The sequence below is a fragment of the Mauremys reevesii genome, linkage group 11, assembly GCF_016161935.1.
Source record: "Mauremys reevesii isolate NIE-2019 linkage group 11, ASM1616193v1, whole genome shotgun sequence".
NCBI lineage: Eukaryota > Metazoa > Chordata > Testudines > Geoemydidae > Mauremys > Mauremys reevesii.
In genome coordinates, this window is record NC_052633.1 from 52,821,957 (window position 1) to 52,838,197 (window position 16,241).

Below are 16,241 nucleotides of genomic sequence, written 5' to 3' on the forward strand. Positions count from 1 at the left end.
TCCCAGGTCTGGCTCCTACAGCAGGAAGGACAAGGATAAGGGACCTAAGAGATGCTACCCATCCTCTTTTCACCCAGCTGCCCAACCTGACCCTCACAGAAGTCAGGGAAGCCAGAAGCAGTCATTTTTGAGCGTGTGCTTGAGGACTGTGCCCCAGCCAAAGTACTGGATCCATCCCGCCCTTTCGGGTCAGCCTGGTCCGGCATCACCTCAGACCGCTGGGTGCTCAATACAGTTTTGTCAAGCTACCCACTGAAGTTTATAGCTTGCCATCCCTCCCACCCCCCTTCCTTGATCCCTCTTCAGGGACCCTTCTCACGAGCAACTCCTCATTCAGGAGGTCAAAAACATCCTGTGCTTGGGGGCAGTGGAAACAGTTCCTTGGAACATGGAAGAAAGAGGATTTTACTCCCACTACTTCCTAATTCCGAAGGCAAAGGGAGGCTTCAGACCCATCCTAAACCTGTGTCGCCTCAACAAGTCACTCAAGAAGTTGACATTTTGCATGGTCTCCCTAGCCTCCCTCATTCCCTCCTGCATCTGGAAGACTGGTACGCCACCCTTGATTTAAGGGATGCACACTTCCATATTTCCATCTTCCTGGGGCACCGGCGCTTCCTCCGCTTCATGTTGGGCCAGTGCCATTTCCAGTTCACTGCAATGCTCTTTGGTGTCTCATTGTCTTCAAGAGTGTTCACAAAGTGTATAGTATCAGTGGCCACTTATCTGAGATGTTGGGGAGTCCAAATATATCTGTACCTCGACGACTGGTTGATAAGGGCCCGGACCCTGGATCAGTTGCAGAGGCATCTCAATCTGGTATGTTCCACCTGTTGTGACCTGGAGTTGATAATAAATGAGGAAAAAGTCAACCTTAACCCCAATAGAACACATAGAATTCATTAAAGCGGTCCCCAACTCCACTCAGGCCAGGGGCTTCCTCCCTGAGACTTGGATCCAGGCCATGGCAGACTTCATCACAGGCCTATGGGCCCACCCGCTCACCACCTCCCACATGTGTCTGAGACTGGGCCAGATGGCAACATATACTTGCGTGGTCTGGCATGCATGACTCTGCCTCAGACCTCTTCAGGCATGGCTGGCATCGGTCTATGTCTAACTGGCACATCTTGGATTGGGTTGTCAGGATTCCGGACAGCGTACTGTTGTCCCTCATCTGGTGGCAGGATCCCACGTCAGTGCTGGAAGGAGTTCCTTTCACAGTCCCGTCTTGTCAGTGACCCTTGTCTCTGACACCTTGGATCTGGGATGGGGAGCCCACCTGGCTGCACTCAGCACTCAAGGTCATTGGTCCAGTCACAATTATTCCCTGCATATCAATGTCAGGGAACTCAAGGTGGGTCGACTAGCTTGCCAAGCTTTTCTACTCAGGTTCAAGAGAGGGTGGCCTAGGTCGTGACAGATAACACAGCTACAGCCTTCTATATCAACAGGCAGGGTGGAGCCAGGTCATCCACCCTCTGCCAGGAAGCCCTCTGGCTCTGGAACTTCTGTCTTTATCACAACATCCATCTTGCAGACATCCATCTCATAGCCGCTCACTTTCCATGGACTAAGAATGCTTTGGCAGATCGCCTCAGCAGAACGTTCTCATCTCGCCACGTGTGGTCCCTTCATCCAGAGGTGGTCAGTTCCCTTTCTTGCAGGTGGTGAACTCCCCAGTTGTACCTCTTCACATCCTGGCAAAACAGTAAACGTGATGTCTTTTGCTCGACTGGGGGTATGGACAGAGGATTCCTGTCAGACGCCTTTCTGCTCTCGTGGTCGGGGGCTCTGATGTATACCTTCCCTCCAGGTCCTCATGAAGCTCAAACAGGACAGGGTAAGGGTCATCTTAGTGCCAGCGTAGCTACACCAACACTGGTTCAGCACCCTGCTGGACCTCTTGGTGGCAACTCTGTTCCAGCTACCACTCAGGTCGGACCTGTTGTCCCAGAACCACAGCAGTCTTTTGCACCCCAACCTGGCAGCATTACATCTGGCTGCTGCATGGCTAAATGAGCAGGAGCAGTAGTGCTTGGCTGAGGTTCAGTGCGTCCTGTTGGGAAGTAGGAAGCCCTCTACCAGAGCAATCTACCTGGCCATGTGGAAATGGTTCACCTGCTGGATTGTGGACAAAGGTGTTTCTCCCGAACAGGCTTCGCTGGAGTTTATTCTGGATTATCTCCGGCATCTCAAGATCCATGGCTTGTCCCTCTCATTGATCAAGGTCCATCTAGCGGCCATCTCAGCCTCTCATCTGCCATTATAGGGCAGGTTGGTTTTTGCTCAGAATATCACAGCCAGATTCCCAAGGACCTACAGTGCTTCTACCCATAAGTCAGGGACCCCGTCTCACTGTGGGACTTGAATCTGGTGCTGTCACAGCTCATGGGTCCTCCCTTCAAGCCTCTGGCTTCCTGCTCTCTCTTCTTTACCTGGAAGGTCACATTCCTGGTCACAGTGACTTCAGCCCACCGAGTATGCGAGATTCGGGCACTCACCCTGGAGCCACCATACACAGTCCTCTACAAGGTCAAGGTCCAGTTAAGGCTGCACCCATCTCTTCTTCCCAAGGTAGTGTCTCAGTTTCGTTCAAGCCAGGACATTTACTTAACAGTCCTCTTTCTGAAACTACATAAGTCAGAGGAGGAGTATAGGCTACATGCCCTGGACGTCAGGAGGGTTCTGGCCTTCTACATTGACAAGTCATTCTGTAAGTCAACAAAATTATTTGTCGCTGCGGCCGACAGGATGAAAGGTTGCCCTGTATCCACTCAAAGAATTTCTTCTGGGATCACTGCCTGCATTCACTTCTGCTATGGCCAAGTGAAGGTGCCACCCCTGGTGATCATCACCGCCCACTCTATCAGGGCACAGGCTTCTTTGGCAGCCTTTCTGGCCCATGTGCCTACCCAGGACATCTGTAAAGTGGCCACCTGGTTGTCAATGCATAGTGGGACTTAAAGGTATGGACAGATCCAACAGGACCGGGACAATGCTGGCTTTGGTAGGCAGTACTGCAAGCCACAAAGCTGTGAACTCTGAGCCCACCTCATGAGTTGTGAGTCACCTAAAATGGAATCGACATGAGCAAGCACTTGAACTTCTTCTTAATTTTTTCTGATGTGTTGCTCATGTCCATTCCATTTCCTGCCCTCCTACCCCTCTGTCGGAGTTGCCGGCAAGAAGGAACTGAGAGGTGGTGCCTAATATACCGCAGCATGGGAGTGCCACTCCAGAGGGCACAATATCTGGCCCTATGGATGCTACTAAGGCAGAAATCTCCAACTGTGCATATGGCCTGCACACACCTAAAATGGAATGGGCATGAGCAACACATCTTGAACAGTTATGAAAAGGTAGGTAACTGTTTGTTTTGTCCAAGTTCTGTTCTCCATCATTGCAATAGTCCTTCCCAGCTGGCATTATGGACATGATCATTGATTTCAGTGGGTTGGAACCTGTCTCAAAAGGATGTCAAAAGTAGGGACTGATTCAAAGCCCTTGCAAGGTCAGAGAAGGTACTCAGGGAGACTTGTACAGAAAGTAACCTGCCCATTGTATGCAGTTAGACACAGAGTTCTAGCTAGTGGCTCTCAACCTTTACAACCTAGTGTACAGGAACTCCTCACTTAAAGTCGTCCCAGTTAATGTTTCGTTGTTATGTTGCTGATCAATTAGGGAACATGCTCATTTAAAGTTGTGCACTGCTCCCTTCTAACGTCGTTTTGGCAGCCCCCTGCTTTGTTCACTGCTTGCAGGAAGAGCAGCCCAGTGGAGCTAGCTGGTGAGTGGTTGGAACCAGCGTGGACCGACAGCCCCCCTATCAGCTCTCCCTATCAGATCCCCACATTCCCTGTGCAGCAGCTGCCCAGTAGGCTAGCAATTGCAGCTGTCCCTCCCCCCACTGCCACGTGCTGCTCCTGCCCTCTGCCTTGGAGCTGCTCCCTGAGGGTACGTCTACACTACCCACTGGATCGGCGGGTAGCAATCGATCTATCGGGGATTGATTTATCGCATATAGTGTAGGTGCAATAAATCGATCCCTGATCGCTCTCCCATTGACTGCTGAACTCCAGCAGTGTGAAAGGCAGAAGCAAAGTTAACGGGGGAGACCCGGCCACCGATCCAGCGCCGTGAGGACGCGAAGTAAGTAATTTTAATTCGATCTAAGATACGTCTACTTCAGCTATGCTATTCTCGTAGCTGAAGTTGCGTATCTTAGAGTGATCCTTCCCCTGCCCCCACTCCCAGTGTAGATCAGGCCTGAGACTCCTGCTTGCTGTGGGGGGGGGGAGGAAAAGAGGGGCTAATGTCAGGGTGTCCCCCCTTCCCCCGCTCCTGCACCCCGCTTACCCCATCTTCCATAGAGCAGGGGGTACGTATGACAGAGGGATCTTCCAGGCAGCAGCAGCTGTGGTCCGGTTTCAGCTTGCTGATCTAAGTAATAAGGCAGTGTACTTCTGATCCCACTCTTCATACTTAAAGGAGAAATGTGCATCTCTCTCTCTCACTCACACACACACACACACACACACACACACACACACACACACACACACACACACACTGTCTCTGTCTGCCCTCCCTCCTTTCCTGCTGCCTTGTACAGTACAGTGTGAGAGTTAGCAATTGGCTTAGCCCTCAAGGGTTAGTTCATCATTTAGCAGTAAGGCATTCCCTGGAAATATCCCACCCTCTGACTCCTCCACTTCAACCAAGCTTCACAATCATCACCGTGTACCAGTATTAAATTGTTTGTTTAAAACTCTGTGTGTGTGTGTGTGTGTACACACTTCTACCCCAATATAATGTGGTCCTCTGGAGACAAAAAATCTCACTACGTTATAGGTGAGACTGTGTTGTATCGAACTTGCTTTGCCCATCCCATTCCTTGTTCCCTGACTGCCCTTTCCAGAGAACCCTGTCCCTAATCACCCCCAGGACCCCACCCCCTACCCAACCCCTCTGTCCCCTGACTGCTCCGACCCCTATCCACACACCCGGCCCTCTGACAGGCACTCACCAGCAGCGGTGGGAAGCGGAGCAACATGGGCCCAGCCTGCTCCACTCTGCCACCTCCCAGTCGTGGTGCTCTGCTTCCTGTTGCCGGTGAGCAGGGAGGTTGAGGAAAGGATCCCCCCCGCACTTACCTGCAGCAGGAAGCAGAGCGCTGCGGCTGGGAGCTGGCAGAGTACAGCGGGCTTGTGCCAGGCTGCTCCACTTCCCGCTGCCGGTGAGTGCAGGGAGGTTGGAGAAAGGAGGCCCCCCGCACTCACCTGTGGCGGGAAGTGGAACGCCAGGGCTGGGAGCCAGTGGAGTCAAGTGGGCTAGGGTTGGGCTGCTCCGATTCTGCCGGTGAGTGCGGTGGGATCCTTTCCTCCAAGCCCCCTCCCCCGAGCTGGGGCTTGGAGGAAAGACCGCTGCACGGTCCACCAAAAGTGCCGCCCCACAGCTCCTGCCTCCCAGACCCTGGGGTGGGGGAGCTCCTGACCACCCCCGAGACCCTCTGCCCCTTATTCAACCCCTTGGACTCGGCCTCATCCCAGCACCCTTAACACGCTGCTCAGAGCAGTGTGTCAGAGCTTTACCACGTTGTATGCGAACCCGTGTTATATCAGGGTAGAGGGGTATGTGTGTGTGTATACATTATATAATCTTTTGTCTGATGAGAGAAATTTCCCTGGAACCTAACCCCCTCATTTACATTAATTCTTATGGGGAAATTGGATTCGCTTAACATCGTTTCACTTAAAGTCACATTTTTCAGGAACATGACTACAGCGTTAAGTGAAGAGTTTACTGTACTCCTTTCAGGAATCTGATTTGTCTTCCGTTCCCCCAAGGTTTCACCTCACTTAAACTACTTGCTTACAAAATCAGACATAAAAATACCAAAGTATCACAGAATACTATTACTGAAAAAATGGCTTACTTTCTGATTTTTACCATATAATTATAAAATAAATCAACTAAATATAAATATTTTATTTCAATGTATAAAGAGCAGTATAAACAAGTCTGTATCTGTATGAAATTTTAGTTTCTACTGACTTTCTACTGCTTTTTAATGTAGCTTGTGGTAAAACTAGGCAAATATCTAGATAAGTTGATGTACCCACTCGAAGACCTCTGCGTACCCCCAGGGGTACAGGTTCTGCTGGTTGAGAACCACAGTTCTAGCCAATCCTACTAGTCCTTTAATTTCAAGTTCTCTTAACTGTGCATGAATTTAATGATAGAAATAACTAACAATGGCCTATTGCATTTTCAAATTGACTATAATGAATTGAGAAATTTTATTTAATAAGATTTCTATATATAAACTAAGGGCTAAATTGTGACCCTTCTCTTCCCCCTTACACAGGTGAACAATTTCTCCCCTAAGAGGTTCCATTGTTTCCAGTTGAACTACTCATTAATGAGTAAGGGAGTCACAATCTGTCCCTAAGTAATTCTCCATTCCCAAAATTTCATTGTGGTTTTTTTTTTTCTTTTTTTTTTTTACAATGGACTGCTTGAGTCCAGAGTGACACTCATGCTGCTGAGGAAATGGTTTGCTGAAGATGAAAATCTTAGCTTTACTTCCTCTCTCATAAAGAGTAACATTAACAATTAGCAACAACAGTACTTTCTTCATATACCTTTAAAGGCATCTCCCTTGCATTTGTCTAAAGCATAAGAATTTAACAAGTCTGAATTTGTTGACCTCCAAGGCTTATATTAGACCAGTTAAACATATATGCTAATTTACTAATAATTTGGCAACACAAAGTTGGGGGCAGATGCTTACATATCTCTTAGCTACAGAATTATTCAAGTGTTAACCAGAAATACAAAATAAGATTCTTGAAAGCAACACTTTCCCACACATGATGTGGAAAAGTATAAATTTATGGACTCCATCCTCATCCTCCTTGACCTGGTAGCTGCCTCCTATTCTGGAAATCTTGTCCTTCCGTTGGCTTCTGTGATGTTGTCCAGGTCTTTGTAATTTCTGATCTTTCTAATTTCTTCAGTGTGTCCTTAAGATGATCTTTCTCATTACCTCTCCAGTTTTCTGTGGGGTTTCTGTAGGGCTCAGTTCTTGGTCCCTTTCTCTTCTCCCTCTATACCTTATCTCTGGTAACTGAATTTGTATTAGTGGATGAGATTATCTCTCTGCTGATGACTCACGGATCTACCTCTCTACATCAGACTGCCTCCTATCCAAATTCTAATTTCAGCCTGTCTCTCTGACATCTCTTCATGGATGTCCAGCCATCAGCTCAAGCTCAACATAGCTAAAAGACAAACAGACGTATTGGAGCATGAGCTTTCGTGAGTGAATACCCACTTCGTTGGATGCATCTGACAAAGTGAGTATTCACCCATGAAAGCTCATGCTCAAATACATCTGTTAGTCTATAAGGTGCCACGGGACTCTTTTCTGCTTTTACAGATCCAGACTAATACTTCATAGCTAAAAGAGAGCTCTGATTCTTTTCCCCCAAGACATCCCTCCTTTCTCTTGATCACTGTGGTCAACGCTACTAGCCTGCCCTTCACCCAGGCCTGTAGAGTCTGTGTGTCATCTTTGACTTTGCTCTCTCTAGGTCTTCACATCCTGGCTGTGTCTAAGTCTTGTAGGTTCTTCTGCATAGCATCACTAAAATATGGCCTTTTCTGTTCATTCACACAGCTAAAACTGTCCACTGAGTTCTCATCTAACATCTTGATTACTGCACCATCCTGTTTTCTGGCCTTGCAAGATTGGATTTGTCATATACATCCAGGATATTACTGCAAAGCTCATTTCCCTAACACATTGCTTTGATTAAGTCACCTCTCTGCATCCCTCCATTGGCTTCCCTGTCTGTGTTCCATACATAAGCTGCTTGTCTTCACTTTCAAGGCCCTTTATGACCTACCTCAACACTACCTTTCCTCTCTCAATCACTACTGAGATATTATCTCCTGCCTCCGATTGACCTATGATGCCAGTTTTCATCACCCATTTGTTAAATTTCCAAACGAGCACTTCTGTGCTTTCTCCCAGGTTGCCCCTCACACTTGGTAGGTGCATCCCATAAATATCAGCAAAGCTATTCATTGTCCTTCAAATCCCTCCTTTGCCATGTTGCCTACAAAACACTTGAGCACATCTTGTCTTGTTCTTAAATTGTGAGCTCATTGGAGCAGGGACCATCCAATGAGGTCCTGGGCCATGACCATGGTTGCTAGGTTCTATAGCAATAATAATACTTCAATTTCCATATTATCTGCTGTTATATTCCTATGTGACTGGATATTGTTAATCTTGGTGCGCTGGAATTTAAGTCTCCTAAAACTAGATTTTTTTTTCTAGAATTAAGCTACATCATTACAGCTAAATATGTAAACTTTTACCCCAGAGTTTAAATAACACAGGAAAGCCAAAAGCTGTAAAATATTTTTTTATTATTCCTTTCACTTTTTGAGGTAAGATTCTGTTTTGAGATATAAGCAAGTGCACAACAAATTAGAAGTAAATGAGTAAATGTACAAATTAAGATTTAAAAAAAATGATTTATTGCTTTAATTTGTACATTTGATCACTGGAGGGACACTGTAATTCTATATTTAGCATATTTCAGATGGAGTGGAGAATTATAGCCATAGCTACTTGTTATTACCAGTGACTTTTTCCAGTTCTCTGTGTTAGGCAGAGAACTTCCCTACTCCTTTGGGGGAGGGAATTAAAGACCAATTTTCTTTTGGGGGTTTTCAAATTCCACTTGGCATCATTGTTGCTGTTGTTGGGGGAGGTTGAACATGAGGCAGAGATGAGAATTTGTGTATTAACACAAGTATCTACTTGGTGGTTGTGTTGTAATTAGTTGCAAAAGAAACATCAATCATCATTTTTATGGGAACTATTTGTCTTGCATTTTTGGGCTTGCTACTGATTTCAATGCGACCCTTTGAGAAATAAGTGACTCCTAATTTGATGGTGGAATCTGACCTGTAATGTTTAGTAAGCAATCAGGAGTCAGGTTGACTAGAGGGAAGGCACAGCACTTCTATTAAATGCATAAGCACACAACTAAGTCTGACTCTGCTAATGGTGAGGAGTGGGGGAAACAAGAGAAATTGTATATATTTTCAGTCTTTGGAAAGTCCACAGAACTGACTGTCATACTTCTTAAGTCTTCCTTTTATTGAAATACAGTTCTATAATCTACTTTGCTCTTTTTTAATCTGAAAGCATTTATCTATCTTATCTCTTAAAGATTTATACTGTCACTCATCACTGTATTTTCTGAGCACCTTCCACATAAATTAGATTGACAGTAGTAAAGCCCCTAGTGTACCTAATGGAGTGTCTGGCTCTGCTCCCTTTTTGGGCTATAGAAACTCTGGAGCAGGGCTCTGTGTGTGTATGAGTAGATATATGGGGGGGCAGTATATGTAGATGATGGTGTTAGTGTTGTGAAAGTTATTCTTATTCTGGTTACGATGGACTTTATTTTTCTAAAATGACGTTTGATTCACTAATATATATACAGGTCTGTCGCATCTTACGCACATTTAACATGTGCGATTTCAGCTTTACGTGATCGGCAAACACACACACAAAAAAAGAGAAAAATAACAATTTAAATACTGTTTCTGTAGTGCGGGTGATTCCACCCACCATTCAATTCAATGTAGTTTTGACTATACGCGGTTTTCGCTTTACGCGCTAACGGCGGAACGGAACCCCCACGTAAGATGAGAGAGACCAGTATGATGCAATAAGTAAGACCATTAGGGTTGCCAATTTTGGTTGGATGTATTCCTGGAGATTTAATCACATGACATAATCTTTTAATTAAAGCTTAATCTTTAATTCCTGGAGACTCCAGGCCAATCCTGGAGTATTGGCAACTCCAAAACATTCATTTTATCAGCACTGCTTCAGGCCCAGTTGTTTCTCTAGGATAAGAGTGGCTGAATTTTTTTATATCTCCTAATAGTTTAGGAGTGTAATAATCATAGAACTATAAAAACAACAAGGAGTCCAGTGGCACCTTAAAGACTACCAGATTTATTTGGGCATAAGTTTTTGTGGGTAAAAAAACCTCACTTCTTCAGATGCATGGAGTGAAAGTTATAGATGGAGGTATTATATAATCACATGTGAAGAGAAGGGAGTTACCTCACAAGTGGAGAACCAGTGTTGACAGGGCCAAATCAATCAGGGTGGATGTAGTCCACTCCCAATAATAGATGAGGAGGTGTCAATTCCAGGAGAGGCAAAACTGCTTCTGCAATGAGACAGCCACTCCCAGTCCCTATTCAAGCCCAACTTAATGGTGTTAAATTTGCAAATGAATTTTAGTTCTGCTGTTTCTCTTTGAAGTCTGTTTCTGAAGTTTTTTTAGTTCAGAATAGTGACTTAAATCTGTTATAGAATGTCCAGGGAGATTGAAGTGTTCACCTTCTAGCTTTTGTATGTTACCATTCCTGATGTCCGATTTGTGTCCATTTATTCTTTTATGTAGGGACTGTCCGGTTTGGCCACTGTACATGGTAGAAGGGCATTGCTGACACATGATGGCATATATAACATTAGTAGAGATGCAGGTGAATGAGCCCTTGGATAGTGTGGCTAATGTGGTTGGGTCCTCTGAGGGTGTTGCCAGAGTAGATATGGGGACAGAGTAGGCAACGAGGTTTGCTACGGGGATTGGTTCCTGGGTTGGTGTTTCTGTGGTGTGGTGTGTAGTTGCTGGTGAGTATTTGCTTCAGGTTGGGGTGTTGTCTGTAAGTGAGGATTGGCCTGCCTCCCAAGGTCTGTGAGAGTAAGGGATCATTTTCCAGGGTAGGTTGTAGATCGCTGATGATGTGCTGGAGAGGTTTTATCTGGGGGCTGTATGTGATGGCCACTGGTGGTCTGTTGTTTACCTTGTTGGGTACCCAGAAATCACCTACTACAGGACAGGCCCATCTCACGCCGTCAATGTTTCCTCACTTCCCCAGATGGGTATTGTAGCTTTAAAAATGCTTGATAAAGATCGTGTAGGTGTTTGTCTCTGACTTGGACTAGAACTATGGAATTTAGAGCTGGAAAAGAGGTGGATATGGTTGAAAAGTGGAAACTTTTTTTTTTTTTTTTTTGAAAAATTGTGCCCCATTTTTTGTGAAATTCTGAAATGTTAATGTTTTGACCAGCCATGCTAATAATCATTGATCGTTTTAGATTGCATACGCCCCCTCAAAGACCAATAAGCTATTAGTATTAATGCTCAAATTAAAATTTCAGAATTTTTCCACAAAAAATTATAAATAAAGTTTGAGTTGTCAGAATGGTATCATGAATATTATACCATACAAGTGTTTGGGTGATTCTAGTTTTGATTTTACTCCTGAGATTGAATTCTGTAGCCATTGTCTCCCATTATACACTATTGTGTAATATGTGGCATAAATGCTTTTCCTGTGCTACTGCACAGTTATTTTCCAAGTGACTTCTTGTAGCACGTTGCCATGCATGGACTTTATTCTCTAGCATACCGCTTTTCTACATAAACAGCATGTTACATTGATGACACCCTTTTTATCTAAAGGAAAGCAACCCACACAGCAGCTGATTTTGTACACAAGGAAGGCACATACATCTTGCTCTTACCAAAGGCAGATCTTTTCTCCATCCTCTTTCTTTCTCAAACTCATAAGGTTTATTTAAAAAGTTGGTTTATGCTGAGTCTCCGCTTTCTTTATCAATATCACATTATCATCATCTGATTCTGTTGATGATTTGTTGGCACTAGAATCCCAGGCAAAACCGAGAACTTTATTTTCTACCTACTCTTTTCTTCTAGGGAGCATAATAGAGTGGGAGGGAGAAGCCTCTCATTTTTTATTTTAAATATATCTACCCTCTTCTTGCTCCCACACATGGTGCTACCTATAGATAGTGAAATAAATCCTTAATCCTTGGCCACAAAATCCCAGTTTGCTTACTCTTTATTTTGTACTAATGCCACTAATTTCACCTTGGACACACTTATAACTGTTCCTTCTCTTTGCAGTGTTTAAGAATGAGCTATTATCATTCTCTTAGAAGAGGTAAAAAAATAATCCCTATCCCAAGATATTGGGGGAGAGGAACAGTGGGATAAATGTGATGATGCCACAGAGGTAGAATATGTTGTCAGCTAATCCCACAGTAAAATAGCATGCAGGGGGAAAACAAACAACCCCATAAACTCTTAAAGATTAAGATGAATATGGGGGAGGCTGGTGTGTCATTACATCAATCCCCTTCAGGGAACATAGCATACTCCCTCCTGTGCAGCCAGGCCGGTCTGCTGACTGGTGTGTGGGGAACCTCAGCTCTACCTCTTCTGCCCCTCTCCACCCTTTCAGGAGGTCTTGTTCTCCTGGGAGCAAAAGGATAGCAACTGTGCTTTAGAATCATAGGGTTAGAAGGGACCGTAAGGGTTATCTAGTCTAACCCCTCCCCCCATCTGCTGTACAAGGGAGAGCTTCTCTTCTCCCCCACCCCCAGGCACCCAAGGATTAGTAGAACACAACTTGAACTTTATATAGATGTTACTGCTAATGTGCTCATCCTACAGTCCCAAACTCTTCCCCCAAACCTTCTCAGTTGCCTGAGGCCCCAAAGGTAAAGTAAAGACTTTCAGAAGCAATGATTTAATGGCACACCAGCCTCCCCCCCCCTATTTCTCTGAATCTATAGCAGTGTATGGGATTGTTTGCCTTGCTGTAAAAGCTTCTGTTTTTAAACAAACTGTCCTTATGATGTGTTCTCTTATGGCAATTCCCTTTGATAATTATTTTTGGCTACTCAAATTTCACTGTACATTTTGCTTCTTTTGATAACAATCCAAGACTTTACATCTCCATGATGTAAAATCTCTCAGCTGTCTCAGGGACTATCTGAAATCAACATCTGGATGAAATACAGATGGCTGGGCACTGATCAGCCACTATGTTACAAATGTACATTGAAAAAGTATAAATGTCTAATTTGTATGTTTACATTAATGATTCAATTATGCATTAGATTTAATTATTCATTATGGGCTAGATTTGATAGCTTGACCTGCAGTGAGTAGCACCTTACTCCTCAATAAAACTGGTTGAAAAATGGGAAAACATTTTTCAGGGAAAAAAAATCCCCCTCGTCCTACTTTTTTTCCTTTTATTTGGACATTCAGAATTTTTCCACTTGTTCTGGTAATGTAAACACCTCTGGAGTAGAAGTCCCACTGACGTCTAAGTACGACTCAACATGAGGTAAGGCAATCCGAATCTGGCAGTATTTCACGGAAAGATAGCCCAAAGGAAGTGAGGTCACTTGCAGTTAGGGATCAAGCAGATGATTCAGTATCACAGATGTATTTATACAGGCAACTGATAGTAATTTGAAGAAATAAGGAAGTTTTTTCCTAAATAGATTCAGTAAGTTAATTTTTCTTGAAGAACAGCACTGTGAGGATAAGATTGGTTACCACTATGAATGAAAATTCAAGGCATTCACATTAGAGTTGTACAAAGTTCTGAATTTTATTATGGCAGTTTAGTTTGTGTATGCTTTGCAGCATTTTACTTGTCAGATGATATGACATGCTGAAAGTATGTTACATGATTAGCTCCTAACCATACAGAAAAAGAGGAGGTAGGATCAGTCCTGTTTCATTTGGTTTTTTTTCTAAGCTTAAATTGTTTAAATCCAGTTGTTTATATTGCACAAAGTAATTACTTGTGGGTGATTAATGTGTATGAGCGGAAAGTCTGCAGGCGAAGGGGAAGTATAGACCTGAAAATATAATCAGGGACATGTGACTTAGAAATCATTGCTATTTATTATATTTAAACAGTAATTTGTAAGAAAAGATAGGTCAAAGAAAGATTATATTATTGCTCACCATAGAGGTGATGTGAGATGACAGGAGGGGTAAAATACCAAGTAAAATAAGAGGAGGTTTCTCTGTTAAGGCACATAAGATTGTACATAAGAACATAAACATTATAAATGTGTTTTTCCCATTTGTCCCCTTCTATTTAAAAATGGATTACTTGAACTCCGATGGTGAAATTGCTAGACTGAAATATATACTGCTCAAAGTCATCTGTCCTTATTTGCTTGGACTCTACCCAGTTCTAGAATTGGGAGAGTGTTCCAGCTTAGGACTGAAGTGCCTTGGTAGAGCTGTGTGTGGAAAATGTGCTCAGCCTAGTCTGTTTTTGCCTTGATTTGGTATTCCCAGTTTCCTGGATGCACTAAACCACACTGCATTTCAAAAACTGGCGTAGGGAAGATTTAGATATTGACCACTAAGCTTAATTGTAATCACCAGTAAGTAAAATGTTTACTTTTTATAGCCAATAATACTTGACAAGAAATAGCCACTTGTTACCTAGGACAAATATAAAATTCTTAAGATCACTGTTGACCAACAGATATTGGACCAACTTCTGCTCTGTTACCCCATTTGTAAATCCAGAATGACTCACTGGGTGCAAGTTATGCTTTAATCAAACACAAGTTTGTGAGCTCAATCCAGGGGTAACTGTATAAGTATAATACAATATTAATTCCATGGCACCTTTGCCCTGGAGCTTGTTTAGCCTTGTTGCAATTTGGAGAGAGAGAGAGAGACACCAGTATAGCACATTTTAAAAGAATTAAGAAAATATAAACTAAACAAACACCTTTATGGCTAAATTAATTTCCCTAAATGAATTGAGGATGAAGCAGTACAATGATCAAATCAAGGCTACAGTTGGGGTTGAATTAATAAATCAGTGAATTAACAGTAGCAGGAAATAGGATCAACAGTTGATCAAATCAACACAATCAAATCATGAGGTCAATGTAATACCCATTGAACCTTACATATATAAACTCCAGACACTCAAGGCCTAGTTTCTTTCTCAGCCCTTGAAATATTACTACACCCCTTCAAAACACTATTTATTGATTGATTATTTCTCCCCTCCCAGCTAACTTCTCTATTTCAATACAGTAACTTGGGATTCCCCTTGCATGCAGAGTAGTATAACACTTTTAAGTACCTAGGTTACACCCTGTGGGGTAGGACATGCTTATAATTTTGGATTGGTAAATGATTAATGCCTTTCTCCTATAGATTTACACACACATGCTACTATTTTCTCTCTATCATATTGGAAAGGTTAGAAAAAAAATCAGAATGATTAGTTGAGAGTGTCCCTGCAACTATATTAAAGTTAAAAAAACCCAAAATAAAGTTTCTTAAAGAAAAAAATCTGCACTTCAGCTTGCTTGGTTGTAGGATTGTTGCAATTTGGGGACCAGGGTGATGTCTTCTGGCTGGTACCTTACATTGCACAGCAGGCTTCATCAGAGTAATTGACTGGACAGGCAGGCATGGTCTGGGCCCCTACTTTCCTTAGGACTGGTTCAGGAAAAAGTGAGGGTGTCAGCCATCCTTAGTGGTGGTGTGGTGTCCTCACAGAGAACACATCTTCTGCATTTATCTTTACCTTTAAAATTGCAGTTTGACCTCATTGCACCCCATGCTACCTCTCAGGAGATCTTCCCAGTCGATCAGAGGATCACAGGTTCTTGCACCCCAACAACATGGTGTAATCCTAGTCATGTGAGATCAGTCTTAACTTTTGATCTGTTTTGGAGGCTCCCCTTCCAGCTGGCAGTTCTTTTACTATAACTGTCCTAGAAAATAAGCATGCGCTTAGTTTAAAAAATATTAAAGCATGGGTTCAATAGGAGATGATTCCACAGAAGAGGCTTTAAACCCTTCTGCTGAGTTAACGATTAAGGGGTGCAGCTTACTTCCTATCCTCACCCCTTCCATGGATGTGATTTATAGCCTATGAAAACTATCATTGCTTCTAGCTCATTCATACCTCTTGCTTGCTTGAAACTTCTTAATACCCTTTAAGGCTTTTTTACTGCAGCAAAAAACTTAGGAAACAGAGTTTGTGGCTTAACTAAGTAAAAGGTTGCTTTTAATGTGAGCTACCTATGGACATAGCTGTTTTTAAGATGCTGTTAATCAAAATCCCATTTAAAAAATAAAGCAAACTAAAGTTTATAAATATTAGGCCATGCTACTATAGGCCCATACAGCTAACTCCTCAGTGAAATGTAATGACCTGTGATATACATGAGTTCAGACTAAATATTGAATGATTCCTCTGGCCTTAAATTCTATGACTCAAATGTCTGATAAAACAATATTATTCATAATGTGTCATCTAGA